This window comes from Anabrus simplex, chromosome 6, assembly GCF_040414725.1.
Source record: "Anabrus simplex isolate iqAnaSimp1 chromosome 6, ASM4041472v1, whole genome shotgun sequence".
Lineage (NCBI taxonomy): Eukaryota > Metazoa > Arthropoda > Insecta > Orthoptera > Tettigoniidae > Anabrus > Anabrus simplex.
The window spans coordinates 244092715-244112661 of NC_090270.1; the positions used below are offsets into that span (position 1 = coordinate 244092715).

General features: G+C 39.0%; 1 pseudogene; it reads right to left on the reverse strand.

Annotated features, from left to right (window-relative positions):
• The window catches only part of LOC137501296 (ATP-dependent RNA helicase p62-like), an 83625-nt pseudogene that overhangs the window by 16481 nt on the left and 47197 nt on the right, over positions 1–19947 (reverse strand).

Sequence of the window (19947 nt, forward strand, 5' to 3'; positions counted from 1 at the left end):
TATTATTCTTTTTCCCTCTTCCCTCTTCCCCCGCCCACCCCCCACCCTCCTTTAACATGCCCAAACAATTTCAGTATTCTTCTCTCCATTCTAAGGGGAAGTTTTTCTACTCTGATTTCCTTCCTGACATGTTCAGTTCTTACTCTGTCCTTTCCTTTCTTCACTATCATAATCCTTAAAAATTTCATCTTACTGTTCTATCCCTAATTAATTATTAAGCCGAATATACTCCCTGATAATGAATGGCGTGTTAATTTTCCTGCCGGCAGTGGGGTTGGAAATCACTACTGTATCTCAGGAATGCAAGCTCACAACTGCATGCCCCTAACGCCACGGCCAACTCACTCAGTCCTAGTATTCGTTATGCAACTAGTTCCCATGATGAATACAGTGATTATGTCACTTGCTAAGTCGGTTGGACTCCAATCAATCATTCACCATTCACCATTCTGCATTTAGGGCGGTCATCCAGGTGACACGTTCCCTATCACTTGCTTACGTAGCCATGGGAATTTATTGAACATTTTTCCAATACCTCATTCGTCGTCTTATAAATGAACATTTCTGGGGATGAGTTCCTACTTTTAAAAACTCCGCACAAGTATATTCGCTAAATAATATCATTCCACGCCTTCTGTCCATTGACAGCTAGGAACATACTCCTTAGTCGAGCATCTCGTCTCCTTACTCTAAAGTCTTCCCAACAAAAGTTTGCAACATTTTCCTAAGACTACTCGTTTGTCGGAAATCACCAAGAACAAATCGTGCCGCTTTGTTTGGGTTCTTTCCCAGTTCCCGTATGAAGTAGTCGTGGTATGCGTCCCATACGCGGGAACTATACTCGAACTGGTGTCTTACCAGAGACTTACATACCCTCTCTTTTACATCCTTACTACAACCCCTAAAATCCCTCATAACCATGTGAGAAGATCTGTACACTTTCTTAGCAACCATGTTAATATGATTACCCCTAATAAGATCATTCCTCATAATAACACCTAGGTACTTACAGTCATCCCCATGAAGTAACAGTAATGTTATTTTCTTTACGTTCAACTAACTATTTTTACGGTTTTTCAGAGACGCCGAGATGCCGGGATTTAATCCCTCAGGAGTTCTTTTACGTGCCAGTAAATCTACCAATCTACCAACATGAGGCTGACGTATTTGAGCACCTTCAAATACCACCAGACTGAGCCAGGATTGAACCTGCCAAGTTGGGGGTCAGAAGGCTAGCGCCTCAACCGCCTGAGCCACTCATCCCGGCCCTGAAGTATTATCACCCCATCAACACAGTAATTAAGGCTGAGGGTTATTTTCCACTCGTTGAAACTTACAGCCTGACTTATCATCTCGTTTACTACCACGCCATTGTACGCTGTCCATCTCACAACATTGTGTAGGTCCCCCTGCAGTCGCTCACAACCCTGCAACTTTATTACTACTCTATACGTATCCGCATACGGCCTTATCTGTGATTCCGGTTCTTTACTCATGTCATTTATAAGAGAAAGTTTACAGTTACCGTTGCTTTATGGGGTAATTCGTTGGGAGTATACAGAGTGTTTCCGTGATGATGATGATGATGATGATACGCCCGTAATCCCTTTAGCCTTCTCTTCAATCGAATCAGATTAACAAATACAATATTTCTACATTTAAGCGCATGAGTTTTTCTTGTACGTACTTGAACAATAGTGCATGAAAACAAACCGCATTAAATTAATAATAAAATCCTTCCGAAAGTCAATTAATTACATCAGTACAAAGTTATAATAATAAAAATAACAATAATTTGGTGTGACCCTTGTAAGGCAGCTCCTCTGACGAGAGTAGCTGGCAACTGCCATGTAAGGGAAATTGTTCGTTATTGTGGTGGAGAATAATTTGTATGGCATACAAGTTGTAGAGATTTTGGAGACAATACAAATACCCAGTCCCAGAGCCAAGGGATTTGACAATTTAAGATAAAAATCCCACACCCGGTCGGTAATCAAGCGCCTGCCCTCTGAACTCAAGGTCACATACTGACAATTAAGTCAAGGAACCAGACACGGGGGTAACTGGAAACACCTCAGTAATAGAATTCCTTGCAAGCTAGATATTCTGGGAGCACCACGTGTAGGATTATTTTGAAACAGGGAGATACATCTCAAGAGATGCGAAATGCCAAGAGAGGAAAACACAAAATACTCTGTTTCTAAGAGAACGAAATTATTTCAAGATTTTTCCATATTTCTTCACTTTATCCGTAGGGATAATGAATACCATAAGCCAATGGGAAATGATCTATGCAATACAGCCAAACTAAACTACCAAGTGTTTTGACGTCACAAGCATAGTGCTAAATCTACATCTTCGCGTATAATTTCTATACTACTGATTCGATACTTTTTATCATTATATGACAAAATAAATGCAATAATAAACTTATAAACACACAAGACAAAAGAAACTGTATCAGGAGAAATCACATACTATAACCTTACAATGTATGTCAGGATGAATTTGGTAAATACATTGGAAGTTTATGATGAAAATAACGTCAATGAAATCATATGTCCGATCATCATACGTCCAGGAGTGTCTGAACTCAGGTGATTCGTCTAATTATGTGAACGACAGACGGCGGATTGAAGGTGCCGGCGGAATGATGATAAGCTCTAAACCCCGTGGTGCCTCACAAAATGTCGGTAAATAATAAGACGTCGTGGTACATAACGTAGAATTAAATGAATATTCCACGTTCCTCAAGTAAAGTTTGCTAAAATGTGTATAAATGGCGGAAAACATAAATGGAAGAAAGGTACCGAAGGCCATGGAACGGTTGAATTAATCGGAATAAACTGTGTTTATATGTGGTGGCCATACCTTGCTCATCTAGTCTGGTACGAATCGATGATTGATATTGATGACGAAATTGTCGATTAATAACCTAAAATACGATGCAGTAAATTGTTAAACGAGTTCCTTTGCTGATATAAATGATTCGTACGGGATCACTACGCATTATGTGTCATGTGTTGTAATTGTCAAAAACATATGGGAGCTAGAAGCAAGAAGAAATCCTAAAAAACAAACCGTCTGTTATTATTATATAGTAGTATGGAATTTGTTTTTCTGATGAAGGTGGATCTTAATCTTGTTATGTCTTGGAAGGATTAGAACTATTAAATACGCACAGAGAGATTGTAAAGCTAAGCATAGCGCAATATTAGCATATTATTCAGTAATAACCTATTGTAAAACAAAATATATATTTTGTTCTGTCAGAACATTCAGGCAAGTGTGGTACTCGAACTTTGTGATTATACTAATGCATGTAACCCTGTTCTAATAGGTGTTTTAAGTTTCAGGTGACATGGGGCTAATGAATATCGGATGTGATTATGAAATAACAGCAAATCCCAACATGAGTAGTTAAGCAATAGAGGGACCTCAAAGGATCTGATGAGAAATATGATGGATTCCAATGGCTAAAGATAAAACTGGAAGACGAGAGGTGTCGTCACGGAGCTCAACCAAGGATGAGTACTTAAATAATGATTCACCATTCCGCTATGTAGTTGCTTTCTTTTAAATGTAGAGTAGCGTATTCTTTATGTCGATTTATGACATGTAGTCTTACAACTTGAAGGGGACCGTTTCATTTATTTATCATTTGCTTCGCTTTGAGCAAGATCGTTGCGTCTGTGTGATAATTCAGTCTATGTCGTTATATAATATACGATGAGTCGTGTGAATTCTTAACGATCTCTAGCAAGGTTACACGGGATGATTTAGGCATCGATGGTGCTCGTGCCGAAATAGTGTCATCGTGAAGATTGTTAATTTAATTTGTGGTTGGAAATACTTCGGAGGATTTCAGTAATCGTGATGTGCGCAATTTTGAGTCATCAAAAATCATGTTCATGTACTAAATACAGTGTTCGGGAAATGCAATCGCGATGTTGTCACGGTAATATTGTGCTAATACGGCGATAAGATTAGTAGTCTTCAGCGTGAAATGCTTGAATAGATTTTCTTTAAAGTAATGTGAATTCGCTGTGCATGCCGTTTGAGTGATGTGATGAAGTGTTTAATATAATAGGGTCGTTGAAAATATGTAAATGTTTAATATAATATGAATTGTTATAGATGTGTCATTAGGATTATGCATTCTTAGGATGATATGATATGAAGGTCCTGATGAAAGTTATTATGATAAGAATTGATTCGGTCATGCGTGTGAATTTTAATATTGTCATAGTGATTGATAATTACATGGGCATGAGGCCATAGGTTGGAATGATATTCTTAGGGTTTCGTTTCGAGAACACTCTTAGTATGATCGTCAGATTATTCCAATTAAATACAATGTAGGCAAGAGCGCACAGCATTAATGGAAACATTTGGGATCTTCACGAAGTAATTAATGTTGTACGATATCGGATCACGATATAAAGGATGTGATCTTCGAGGGTGAGTAAGTCAATTCTTTTGCTAGTCGTATATTTTGTAGATCATTTGACTTGGTGCCTAGAGCTGACGTAGATTTCCAGGCTGAACTTCGCAGTGGACTCCAGAGATGCAGAATCAACGTAGTTAGAAAATCATAGTAGATGTTGCAATATTTCTTTGATGTCCATTATCTAGGTGCAGATGTTGGAAATGTCCAAGAGGGACCGAGCTATTTTTCACTTGTATAATGTTGGTGAATGATGTATTATGGTGCAATCTCATGTCATTCAAACATTTTCTTGCCTGTGCGATGATCATGAACATAACTTACCGGTGTTTTCAAGTTGTCAAATAGATTTTTTTCTCAACATTTAACGCAATGATTTGAGTAAGAAATAACGGAATGTTGAAACGTATTTAAGTAAGGATAGTTCTACGATGCGGACGAGTTAGCAGTTCCCAGTTACCTGTTTAAGGATATGTGTGATGGACGATAAATTTTATCCACTTTAAGCCTTCAGCACTGAGATACTTGTTTCTTTTATTTTTGATTTTAATTGGTGATATTACTAACAGTTGTTAACCAGAGTTGAAAGTTAGGCATTTTATTTCCTAATTAACGTAATATTCATTTTTTTTTACTTATGTCCGTTTGTGTTGCTTTCAATTTGTTCATTAAGTTATGTAGTTGTCATTTAAAGTCATTTTCTTAGACAATGAACGGAAAATCCTTCCATAAAAGAAACATTCTCAGCGTTCTCATTTGTTGTAGTATAAGGAATGTTAGGATAATTATCTAATTTAGGATAGTAAGTGGTAATCATCTCTTCACATCGACCTTACCAATATTAGTCCACCGTAAGATCTGTGACCCAACTCGTCGAACTTGCACGTCCCGTGAGTGGAGTTTCATGTATCTCCGCATGATTACCAGCCGAGGCGCGACCCAACATTAAGAACCCTGAATTGAGATGTACGTGAAAGGTCACAATACAAATACACAAATATATGCACTCGAGGTGTATTACCGTACTCGAGGTGTATTATATATTGTAAAATAAATATTATCCGAATGAAGTCTACTCACCTAGACTGTATGATGATGTTCACTAGGCAAATTTTTCTCTCTCTAAATAATGTCATTATTTTACGCTTTCTGGAACACATGAGGTTGTTAATTCTTTGAATAGCTCTTACCAAACATATTTGCCAATATACCCTTTTGTCAGAAATGTTCCAGGACAAGTGTTGTATTTCTGAGGTTGCAATGCGAACAAAGGAACAAATGTTGGTTTTATGCTACCTGGTATGTGTACATTCTGAGATGGCCTTGGCCATCTTTCCACGCACACGCACTAGGTGGTAGGTCTGTGTTTAGCAACACTCTGTTTGGTTTAGTGACGGTAACGCAATGGACGCTGATTGTGAACAAATAGTGAACAATAAAGGCCAAGTGCACGAACCTTGTTTACCGTAATCAGCGTTTAATATTCTTCCGAAACCTTGTTTAAATGAAACTACGGAGCATCATTCCTGATTATTAATTAAATCCCTGATGATTGTGGGTTAAAGTTAAACAGTCAAGTTCGAGCGGTTACCAAACATAAACAGCGATTAGCAGTGAAGGTAAAATGGCTTCCAGATTTGGAGATGGTTTTCAATATGAACTGTTATATCTGGAAAATCTGGAACAGACTGGAAATTGGCGCGAATGTTTGGTAGGAAGAGAGGTGATCCTTTTGAAGAACTTAGTGGTAGGAAATGTGTGGAAACGGTTTGCTTATATGAAAAAGTTCCATTTCTTTCGGGAAAAGTGCTAAATAATCTACAATTTCCAACGCAGGGAAATTAACCTGTTTCTGGTATCAACAGACTGCTCACTTCATTGTGGTATTACGCCACTGGTTCCTTGAACATAATTGTAGGTGATACTATTGATTTTCACAGAACAGCAGCAACAGCAGCAGCTCTGATTAAACACGACGTGAGTAATATTACAACTTCTGCAATTTTGCCACAATATCAGTCACAAAGTCAGAAAAATTGGACGACCGTTTCCTCTTTTTTTCTTCTTCCATGTTTCTAGCAAGTATTGTCAGCAAAGAAGAAGTCAATATTCCTCCTCCTAACAAAAGAAATCAATATTCCTCCTCCTAACAAAATAAATCAATATTCCTCCTCCTAACAAAATAAATCAATATCCCTCCTCCTAACAAAAGAAATCAATATTCCTCCTCCTAACAAAAGAAATCAATATTCCTCCTCCTAACAAAAGAAATCAATATCCCTCCTCTTAACAAAAAATCAATATTCCTCCTCTTAACAAAAATCAATATTCCTCCTCCTAACACAAGAAATCAATATCCCTCCTCCTAACAAAAAATCAATAATCCTCCTCCTAACAAAAGAAATCAATATCCCTCCTCCTAACAAAAGAAATCAATATCCCTCCTCCTAACAAAAGAAATCAATAATCCTCCTCCTAACAAAAGAAATCAATATCCCTCCTCCTAACAAAAGAAATCAATATTTCTCCTCCTAAAAAGAAATCAATATTCCTCCTAACAAAAGAAATCAATATTCCTCCTCCTAACAAAAGAAATCAATATTCCTCCTCCTAACAAAAGAAATCAGTATTCCACCTCCTACCAGAAGAAACATGAAATCACTGAAGCGCGTTCACTATTCTTCGCTAGCAATTTAAACGTTACGCTAGTGCTCATTTCCAGTGCCAGCTAAACATGCTCAAATAAACATTGATTAAGAATGGTACTCCACGCTTCCTTCTGACTAGGCTTTAAATTTAAATCATGTTTACGTACGCACTGGTTAGCCGAATCTTAAACAAGATTGGTGCACTTGGCCATAAGTTTTGCATTATGATTGGTAAAATCCCTAGTGAAACGTGGACAATGATAGCACAAGCATATGGAGGTGATGCACTGTCAAGACGTCGTGTGTTCGAGCGTCACATAATGTTTTGGGAAGGCATAAATTCAGTGCAAGACGATCCCAGAACTGGCCGTCCATCTACAGCACATTACGAAGCAAATGTTATATCTGGAATATCTGGAACAGACTGGAAATGGGCGCGAATGTTTGGTAGGAAGAGAGGTGCAAGAAGATGGTCGTGTAACTGTGCGAGCGATATCACAAGAGCTTGATTTGAATCGTGACGTGTATACGTCTTAATATTTTACACGAAGATTTATGGAAACGGAATTTGAATGCAAAACTCGTCCCGCACACTCTAACAGACGACCAAAAAGAGGAAAGGCGATGAATTTGTGTGGAACTACTGGATAGAGCCAGACGTGAGACCACGTTTCCAACAAAGATTATTGTTGGGGATGAAAGTTGGTGTTACTGGTATGACCCCCACACGAAGCATCAAAATGCAGAATGGCGGGGTCCTGGATCACCAGCCTCAAAAACAGCCAAACTTCAACCTTCGGGAACAAAGACAATGTTGACCGCATTCTTTGACAGAAAAGGGTTAGTTCACCGTTAGTATGTTCCACCAGGGGAAACAGTGAACCAAACTCTTCGCCCTGATTTGTGGCAGTTGCAGCACTGGTTCTTGCAGCACTAAAATGCCAGACCTCAGGCTGCTTTATCCGTTACTCAGTATCTGGCCAGACATTCTGTCACTGTCGTCTCACATGCACGATATTCGCCAGACCTCTTGCCCTGCAATTTTTCTTGTTTACGCGAGTGAAATTGCGACTGAAAGGAAAACTTCACGCAAACATCCAATGGGCTGTGAAACATAAGTTTACAAGCATCACAGTTGACAATTTCGCTGCTTGCTTCCAAGACCTCCAGAAATGCTGCCAATTGTGTATAGATAGCCAAGGGGACTATGTCGACAGGAGATAAGATCATTACTTGGTAAGTGCAACTTTTCTATTTTTTACGATCTTACGACATAGTAACATGACAGATCTTGGACATAACATTCATTAACTTTACACCACACAACCCACAACTTGTCACAGAAATTGCCGAGTTCTTCAACTTTCATTTTCAAAACATTAAAAGGAAACATCCCCATGATTTGCACGGTGCACCAGCAGCCTGAGGTCTGGCATTTTCGTGCTGCAAGAACCAGTGCTGTAACTGCCACAAATCAGGGCAAAGATCGTGCACAATATACGTTGAATCAGATATCAAGTTCTGAATTAGCGTGTAGCTCTCCACAAAAGTTTAAAAAATAGTACGATGGTCACTAGGTGAAGGGTTTTCTGTAAACAGTCATAATTTTTTGCTTATTTAATGACACGGTGTGGTTAATTACTTTTGAATAATTGTTATCAAACTTTTTCACCAAAACATGACAGATAATGGACAGAGTCATTTAGAGTTAAGCACTTATTATTTAACTCGTTTACTGTGTCCAGTGGTATATAAAAGTTACTGAAATCTTCCAAATGACTTAGAAAACACTGAAGTGGTGAACATGTGGTACATAGTAGACTATAGCCTAAAATCCAGCTATATTTTTAGAAGATATCTTTCGACCTTTTAAGCATAATTACACACATAAGACATTGAAAATGATTATCTATGCCTTGAGAGTTGGAATGTCTCTGGCTTGAAGTTTGTAAAAAAAAGTTTATCGACATCAATTGTGCTTTAATATTAAAATGCATATAGCTTTGTTAACTTACCCGACAAGTCGTCATAACTCGTTATCTTCTCTCCTTCACACCATGTCTTGAGGGTTAGGTAATCATTGTGCAATACATCATCTCGACTTTCTTCTGCCGATTTTCGTATGGCAGAGGTTGGTTGTGACATATATGCCGTCTGCCCAGGAAATATTGTTGATACAAAATCGTGAGTTCATTTCGGATTTCCCCTGGGCACAGTTAAAATGGAACCGTCTGGTCTTTCTACAGTGTCTACCCGATTAATATGATTTTCAGAAAAATATCTAATACAAACACAGTCAAATTTATTGGATTCAAAATTAGCTAGGTGTATAGAATGCATTCATTTACATCCCTTCTCCTTATCACTAGGATGTGCAAATATTGAAACAGTCCGTTCTTCTTGTCCTTCTTCTCCTTGGATCTAATGGATCTACTTTGAACCACTCTTGTTCAACTCTTGAACGTCGATATTTGCCCGGTATTGTTGCAATTTCTACCGATGCAACTCATTTCTTTCACCTGTCCAGGGGTATCTTCCTTCGGGGGTTTTTCCTGAAATCTATGGGCGTCTTTCAGGGTAAGTCGTACAGACCATCTACCTTGAAGATCTGATATTTCCAGTTCTTTAACGTCGTTCTCAGTTTCTGTCAGCTAGGTGATACGGATCTTCTTCTGTCAGAGGATGAACAGGCGATTTGTCAGTCTTTTGGGAGACAGTCTTACTATATGGCCATAGAAGGCTACTCTCCTTTTCCTAGCACAATCACAGAGCCTCTCTATATGTTCTAGATCTCGGAATTGTGCCATTTACGGAATTTCTCACATTCCTTTACCTGGCGTAAGATTTTCCTAACAATTCTCCACTCTCTGACTTCCAGTTTCTCCGTCAGACCTATTCGGCTCAATGAAGGACACTTCATGGCACACAGAATTTCTGGTCTATGATTGACGTGTAGTTCTTCAGTTTCAGGTTACGTGACAGGTATTTTTCGTTATAAGTGTTCCTTGTCAGTCGAGATGCCAGTTCCAACTCATTGATTCTCATGGGTATTGACGCTCTTTCTGATAAGTTGAGTTCAATCCATTCGCCGAGATACTTAAATTTTTCAGTCCTCTGGATTTTCCCCGTTCTAGTAGTGTGATATACCCCTTTCATTACTTGAGGGTAATTAGACGTACAAATCTAGTTTACTGCACGTTCGTCCCTTCCTGCGCTACACTAACAGATTATAATTATAAAAAACCGAGCGAGTCTAAATAGAAACTCAGATAAAATTCCATTCCACCCTTATTTCACCTTCAAGGACATTTTTGGTTTTATCATTATAGTAGCCATCCTACTATTATTAACCATTCTTGAGTTGGAATTATGTATATTAATTGGATTTCGGTAAGGATTCTTTTATTATAATATTAATTAGTACTATCAACGCCAGGAAATACTCAAAACGGGTTCATTATATTATATATTAATGCTTATGTGATGTTATTTTATCATTAGTGGTATTATTATTTGATCCATTGTTTAATAATGGGTTTAGAAAGTTTTATTCTTGCTTAATTGTTTACTTTTTATATGCCGTCCGGTTAGGGGCGCGCAGCTGAGAGCTTGCATTAGGGAAATAGTTGGTTCGGACCCTTCTCACAGTCCATTCCTGTCCCATTGTCGCAATAAGCCAATTACTAAAAATATGCATAATTAAATAATAATTTTAAGCACGTTGGACAGTTCATAATAGATGAGTGGGTTCGCATACCGTAACATATAACCTAGCAATACATCAGGCTGCTCAAACCGCAATGTTATAGCAGAAAAACACATATTAATGCTAAAAATACATGATTTACTGATGCTTTTTTTGTACAGTCATCACTTGAAGAAACCAATGAACACCTTTAATAATGTTTTAATGATGTTTTTAGAAAACAACGCGCTACCAAACTACAATGAAAACATCGAAACACTAAAACTGTGACTTCATTCCTGTGAACTGTTTAGTGCTGAAGGCCGGAACTACTTATCGAGTTGGACATGTCACAGTTAATCCTCTTATCGTGGCAGTTACGCCGTGCCCTTCCTCTCATATTCATTTGGAGTAACTTCAGTAGATACAGACAACAAAACCAGTCTTTCTTACACAGGATAACATAGAAACAACGCAAAACAACAAGCTATTATAGGCCTTACACTTCCAAGATCAGGAGGAGTAAGAGGTTTTGCTCCACCGGATTACAATTCTGCGCGAGTTCTTACAGACTTGAAAGAAGATTTCAAAATTCCATGACGCGGTTTCTGATTCTGATTTGAATTATGCACTACTCAAGTTATCATCACTAGAAACATCCGTAACTGCCGTTGACCTCACAATAAGAGTGCAATGCTAGTGAAAATTTTACTATTTAACCGTATTTGCAATAGTTCTATCATGTTTCATGTATTCCAAAAATTCTGCACAGTTCTGTAGCAACATTCACACATCCACTCGTGCAGAACCTCAAATGACCCATTTCCTGAATACCTACTTTATTGTTAGGGAGCTCCCACGTACGAGCTTCTCTCTTTCCTGTAGGTGTATCCTGTGATTTTCTTTCTTCTTTATCATCTTCTCTATCTTGATGATATCAACTTCTGAACATAAGCTTCTTCCTTTGTTGTCAATATATCTTCTGCTGTATTGTGAGAATCAGTTTGCTTATTGCGTGGTGATGGATGTCATCCCTCCATTTAACGGGCGGCCTGCCGACAGACCTTCTTGACTCTCATGGCCTCTATAGTACTCTATCAGAGCCTCGGTCCAGTTTGAGATGCTGCTTGCTATGTGTTCTGTCTAGCTCCACTTCCATCTTGCCACTTGCTCCTTCACGCTGTTGACTCGAGCCGTCTTCTTGATCTCCTGGCTTCGGACACTCTATCTCAGGTTGATTCCCCTCAGCAAGCACGTCTCGCTCTCTGATGAACTCTGAGGATTTTCGCACTGTTTACAGTTAAAATAACTGTTTCAAGTCCATGCATCACGACTGGCAGAATGCATGTGTCGTAACCTCTTGTCTTGAGGTTCTTCCGCATCTGTGCGTTTCATGGTAAGTAACTGGACCTGTCGAAAGCTGTGCAAGTAAAGTCGATTCTCTGGTGGCCACTGTAGTCTGCTTGTCCCTCCCTAGTTTAATGCTTCAAAATACAAAGTAATGCGAGTATGTAGGCACATCTCTATCCGATACTTAGAGGTTAAAGTCAGAAATTGGATAGTGCCCCTGGAAATAACTACCCGCATTATGCAACGTCCCCAATGCCACAATAATTTCATGATCCAAAACGCTCACAGCTAGAACAACTTCCTGGCCCTCGATAGCTGTATGATTCAAGGCTTATATGGTCAAATCTAGAGGTAACTTTAATGATATTCTCTTTTCAGAATGGAAAAGGTCTCTTAGATATGAAAATTTTGTCTGAACGGTAGTGAATTGGGATGTTGTCACCTTCAGAAATATTCAAGACGTTCTCAGTGATCCAGTATAGCAAATTATCAGATCAATTTTACTAATTATTTCGAACACATTCTAATAAATTCACATTGTCAAACAGAAGAAAGGGAGACTTCTCAGGATCAGCTGGATTAGGGATAAAAAGTATTTAGGTTGTCCCCGCTTAACACACAAATTTTCCTATTGTTTAGGTGAAAGTAAAATTCATTCATTATTTCGAAAATGCCTACTGTTAAATTCAGTAGTGTTTCAATATTCATGCTTTCCACTGGAAAGAGATCTATGATAAATTGTAAATTGAATGTGCGGATGGAAGCATGGAAACCTGCATTAGGTAGCTGTTTCGAATTCCAATCCTTTTTCAGCAATCCCTATTATTGTTATCGTCTTATATGTCAGCATGACATTAACATAAATTTCATCCATACGATTCTAACGAACTTAGCTTCATAATTCAAAATCCAAAGTTTAGACTTTTCTTCAAAAGTATTTTTGAGAAGATAAGAATATTTTCTCCATAAAAAGTACCAAGGATATGCATAATGAGGTTAAGTCGTGATGTTAGTTCTGCATATTGACTGATTAGACTTATGAATATGAGTACGAAATTGTTGCAGTCCATATCAGAAGCGTTGGTGAATAATGTACATAAGATGAAACTGACAATTTCAATAATATTTCAAAGAAAATCTTATTGTCCTCTTATTCTTGGATATAAATGCTATCCGAGGTGGGAATATGTTACATACCAGTTTCTTCGCACTGTTCACGCCACAGTTTCCACTTGATAACAATAATAAGTATAAAACCGAGCTAGATAGCTGCAGTCGCTTATGTGCAGCCAGTATCCAGTATTCGGGAGATAGTGGATTCGAACCCCACGGTCGGACCAGGCAAATTATGGGGCTGTGCCTTAATTAAGGCCACGGCTGCTTCCTTCCCACTCCTAGCCCTGTTTTTCCCATCGTCGCCATAAGACCTAATTGTGTCGGTGCGACGTAAAGCAAAAAGAAAAAAATATTATCTTTACGTCTCAGTAACTACTCTTTAAGGGAGAAGGAATTTTGTCCCGCAGGAGTTCTTTTACGTGCCGGTAAATCTATCGACACGAGGTTGAGCACCTTCAAATACCACCGGACTGAGGCAGGATCGAACCTGCCAAGTTGGGGTCATAACGTCAGTACCTCGACTGTCTGAGCCACTCAGCCCAGCGTATTCACTTCAGCGTTTGGGAAGGCGTATGCATATATTTTTTTATAGATCCCTTCCACATCCAGCGAACTCGACTCTTTAAAACATGCAGCCGATGCCGTAATCATAAAATCCTGCACCTCATCATCTATCTTTAAAATATAGATCATCCTTCCTTACTACGGTTAATGGAAGCAGCTGTTTGTTCTGAAGTTATCAAAAGTAGATATAAAATCTCGTTCACAGCACTTAAAAATTTCAATTTGTCTCCCTAGAACTCGTCTCGGTTGAAAAGAGATCTCCCCTAACCATAATGTTTGGTTCGAAATGCCTAGAGGTTCGGTCTTTGATTTCAAATTTTTCCGTTGTATATTCCTTAATTAAGATAGCATACCTTGGCCACATTATGCATAACGAGAAATAAGGAAGAAGAGGCCCTGGGCGATGATGCATTTCCAGGTTGGGAAACCTCGGCCGGTGGTCTAGTTCATCATCGGCTGGCTTATTTAGAGCAGTTGGTAGAAGGGAGGCCCGGAGCAGATTGACTGCCAACATCCCCTGAGGATATGGCACTTCCAGAAGAAGATATCCCTATACCTATTCCTCCCTTATAGATTTATATTCAGGACATTTAAAAGTTGAAGTATGGATGAAGTGTGAATTTAATCTACAACCCACCAAGCAGTAAAAAACGTCACACTAAAGGAAATATTCAGTCGTTACTGCTCAACAATATACCGTACACTATTACATACACATTATATTATACTCTAAATATCTTAGTCCGTCTCCATGGCTAAATTGTTAGCGTGCTGGACTTTGGTCACAGGGACCCCGGGTTCGATTCCCGGCATGGTCGGGAATTTTAAACTCATTGATCTATTTTGCTATCAGGGGGCTGGGTGTATGTGTTGTCTTCATCATCATTTCATCCTTACCACGACGCGCAGGTCGCCTGCGGGTGTCAAATCAAAAGACCTGCATTTGGTGAGCCGAACAGGTACTCGGACACTCCCAGCACTAAAAGCCATACGCCACTTCATTTCATTTACATATTTTACTATAATTATAATCTACATATACACTTCAAACACTACATCACACTTTTCTGCTTTCGTTGTGGTTTAACGTCACACTAACACATCGAAAGTATGCGGCAAAGGTAGCGATTGTGGTCTTAGCTAAGGTACAGTCCCTGCATTTGCCAGGTGTGAAAATGGGCACGGAAAACCATCTTCAGAGCTACTGATAGTGGGATTCAAACCCAATATCTCCCAAATTAAAGTTCACAGCTATACCACCCTAACAGCACGGCCAATTCGGTCAGTACTACACCATACTAACAAACCATTAAAGAGTGCGAATTAACATACGTCACCTTGTGTGAACCATACTTCTCCTATGAAACGCGATATTTTTCTTCCATTTGATAGCAGCATTAAAGTCTGAGATATTGTAGTTCGTCTTGAGCTAACAATCAATCCAAGAATCGAAATTCCATGACAAGACATCGGAGACTGCTTTGTTTGTGAGATAGTGACAAATCTCCAGAAAGTAGCAAGCCCAGTTGGAATACTTCGCATCTCCCCTCGGAACTCTACACTGTACCAGGTGAGATATATTATTCTTTGTAGCACATGAAATTCTCGGAGATAGCTTTATTTATTTTTGATTTGTGATTCGATCATGTTCATCTGCCCCATCCCAAGATCGAGAGAAAATATATGGGCTTCCAATTTCGATGAGCAAGCGAAGACATCCCAAGGCGTTGGTAGACATGATTGGTTTCTCCCAATATGAGTGAAACAGTACATAAGGGAATACAGCCGCCTGCAGTATTTTTATTCTGCAAGAAATCGTAACACAGCCATGGTGAAGGGTAACAATAAGAATGGACAACGTGACAAAGGAGTAATCCACTCGACAAAAGGAGAAACTAACGATTGTGAAATATCGTACTCAAAACGGGTGAGCGTTTGATAATTAAAAGCTTTGTTTACTGATGAGTTTGAAAAACTGGACTTAGAAAATAACGAATTACTATCACTAATTTGGTGAATAAGAAAAGTAATAAATTCAAATAACATAAAGTAAAAGGACCTGCTTCTTTTGGGGTCTGTTGACATAAAGGGATTTACTTAACGAGCATGTGTAACGGTTCAAATCCCGTTACGGGCATTCGTCTGTATTATCAATATTTAATTTGTATTATTATTATTATTATTATTATTATTATTATTATTATTATTATTATTATTATTATTATTATTATTATTATAATTATTGTGACTATTTTTCTTGTTTGATTCAGTTCTATGGTCTGATTTCGCTGTGTATTGATTGGTTGTCCCTTGCTTCATTGTAGTTAATTTCTTGTGTGTATATGTTGTCATTGAAACCACGTAGAGTGAGAGTTGCTGCCTAATATCAGATATGGATATGTTTTGTGAAACCTTTTGACATTGCGACATATGGTGTGATACAGTTACAGTAACTTTCGATTCATCGTTCTGTCATTGTATGCATTTGGACTATGAGTTGCTTTCTGAGAGATTCTACTTTGCCTGATGTTGTTTAATCACTATATGTAATACTTTGGAGCTTATTGGGAGTTAACATCGTGTACTCTTTTAGAAATGATGTGTGTGTGACAACTTGTGTCTATATATAGGGCTGTATCCTGCAGCGGAAGTTCAGTTGGATGGTTCAGTTGGTTGGAAGGAGTTGAATGGAGAGACTTGCCATGAAGTCAATTGGAGTCAACTGGAAGGAGACGGATGGCGAACAGTTATATGGATACGTAATCGTCAGTGACCAAATGGATTATATGTTCGGAGTGTGTTTCCTGTATCTGTTTGGTAGAGTTCTTGTGCCAGTTCGGTGACAGCCGAATATTGAGTCGTCGTAATGCAGACAAACAGTTGTCAGTGAATTACTTGTAAAGTTGATTGTGAAGTGTGAATACAATTTCAAGTCATGCTATATCTCGTTTGTGAAACTAAATGGATACATCACGAAATTAGGTTTGAGATACCTACAGCTGATACCAATTCAAAGGAATACGTCGTAATAACACAAAGTGTTGAAGGTTGTGCCGCACCAAGCTTGCCTTGGTGGCATACTTCTTGGAATATACCATACTCTTTGACTGCCATCGACATCTTTGTCGATAATTCCCGGACGTGACACATGACTTATGTTGTCTTTGACAGAGAGCGCTTCCGGCCATCAGCCGAAGTGTCTCCAGTCCCGTGCTTGTCTTCTTTGAAGTAAGATCATTATACGGTGAAGCCAACATGGCGGTTCGTGGAACAATGAGCATACTGAGATGCGAAATATTTTTCTTGTGTCGTTTCCTGTTCCTACAGTGGATTTATCCACTCCATTATCCGACTCTCCCTTTGAGTCGCTGTTTTGTGATTACTTAGAGTCTCCGAACTCTATCCGGCTATGCAGGTAATATTAATTTCTTAGGTTCTACAGTTGCGTGGGCATCATTATTATTATTTCATTCTGCTAACTTTACGTTTCTATTTACTGTAGGTTTCCATTTATTTTTCTGTGTGCTCTATTTTTCTTGTCATATGAACCTGTGAGGACGGAGAATGATATTGGTCTATTGGGTGATTGGTTTGTGTACCTGTGATCTGCTTTGAGACCTGCCATTTTTGGTTTCTCGTCGTTTCTTTCATGGCCGAGCTCTTGATGCGTGATGCTGTGTTTTTGACGCTATGACTGGTATTCATATTCGTCATGATGAGGCGATATGGATATGTTCTGGGCATGCTGGTTATGATTACTGTTGCTTCGATTTAAGTTGGGATATGCCTTGCCTCGATGCGACAATCCTTTATATTCTTACGCATCTGGTATGAGCTCATGAGTCCATGAAAACACACGTTATGCTATACGGATTATATTCGTAATGTGCCTTGACATACTGGTTAATTCTGACTCACATACATTTCTCCTTGCTCTATGGTATGTACGTCTGTGTGGTTGTGCTGTCTGTCTGTCTGCCTGATTAATAATATTCTTCGCATCTCACAGTGTTCTTTTCATTTTACCTGTATTTTTCTTTATTTTCATTCTTTGGGCTATTTGTAGGCCTATTTATTTAGTTACGATTGTTGTGTTCCTTTGTGTGCATATGTTTCATTGTTAGCTTTGTTTACTCCAACTCGTAACTATTGCAACCATCTTTATCTACCTTTTGTTCCTTGGGAAGCTGTGTATTCTAGATGGGGGATTGTTGTAGAGCCGCGTCTCTGGTGATGCTCGTTCTGATACGCGGAGCATATTGAGTTGCGGCCAGGATGTACATACTGCTTTGATATTGTGTGTAGTTCTTTCGAAGTATGTCCATTTTATTATTATACTACGTGGATTGATGCGCCATACGTCACGTATATGAAATTATATGAGGCAAGCCAACCATACGTTACGAGATTTGGGACTGTAAGAGGCGAGTGTGGCCATGCTTGATGTGTGTTCGATGAGCCTCTCAATATCATTGGATGTTAAGCCTACGTGTTAAGTATCCGACGCATATCGCTGTGAGTAATAATTCAAGCTATTCATTTCATTTGTCTTACCTTGCTTTGTGTTTGTTAATAAACCCACATATTTCGACCCCGTTCTTTCATTTCCTGGGAAGGGTTCTGCGCTCATTCTCTCCCTGTTCCCTCATTGGTCTGATTGTGCACGAGTTCACCTACAGGCTGGTTTAGTCTGTTCCAGCCCGTCTACGGCGTATTAAATAGGTAAGTATCCACGGACATGTTGGTGTATCAGGCTGTGTGTAAGTTAGTGTGCGTGTGTGTGTGCGCGTATGCATGTGTGTGTGTCTACGGTAGCAGGGTGCGTGTGTGTGAACGGGTTGAGTGTGTAGATGTGTGTAGGGTAGGTGGGTGAAGGTACTGTTACGTGAACCAGTGAGGGATACATTTCTTGTATAACTTTTAAATTTCAAGTTTAATGCCTAGAGTTTCTTTCAGTTATAATTTCAGAGTTTTATATCATATCTATATTATCGCAACAAGTCTTGCAATTTCAATTATCCATTTAAAGAATGTATTTTGTTTAGTATCAAATGCAATTTGTGATTTTATTTCAATGGTTGCATTAGATAACCTCAAATTTTAATGGGGAAACCATACTTCAGTGTCCTTTCCCAGACCCTGTATGCTATGCTGCCAAAGTGTAAGCTTATTACCTCACACCCTAGAGATATTCAAGATTCTCATTTTATTATCGTTACATTTATTTGTACCTGGCGCCCATCAACAATTGCAAGTGTAAATACTCATGTAAGTACTAAGCGAGAGTACATAGTTCGACGATTGAATATATTTCATGAATAATATTAATACATTTTCACTTTAAATTAGTGAGTAATCACACATGAAAACGGTTACGATCGGCCAGCATTGCAGCAGGCATATCCTGATTACCATAAAATGTTCAATATTTTAAAGCTGAAATACTGGTTTCTTGTAAATTTTCGTACCCGAGCGCGATGATTCAAGCTACACGAGTGCAGTGAAAAGATACTTAGTACGGTGATGCGAAGATGAACTGAAATGAAAATCCACAGCCTGTTTCCTGTCATTTGACCGGGTCAGGAATGAAATGAATGAAGCTCCCATCTAGCGGCGAGGATAGGAATTGTGCCACCTGCCGAAGCCTGTCGCACTCCTCTGGGACAATGATTAATTACTGACGGATGAAATGAAAAGATACTGGACAGTGTTGACAGGGAAAACTGGAGTGCCCGGAAGGAAACCTCTCCCGCCTCCGATTTGTCCAGCACAAATCACACATGGAGCACCGAGATTTCAACCACGGAACCCAGCGGTGAAAGGCCGGCGCACTGCCACCTGAGCCACGGAGGCTCTACAGATATGGAGATGCAGGATTCAAATTCCGATGTCGATAATGTGTTCGAAGACGCTCAAACGACAACCTCTTCCATTAATTCGGGTATAAGAAGTATAGTCGTTTATTATTAACCAAGGTCGGTAGCTGCAGTAGCTTAAGGGAACCCGGTAGGGTGAAATTCGGCAAAAAATGGAATTTTTACCTTTTCATTCCAAAAAACCTAGAGACTTTCTTCTTCCATTAGAGCTATCATTCATGGTCATATCTATACTAATATTATAAAGAGGAAAAATATTTG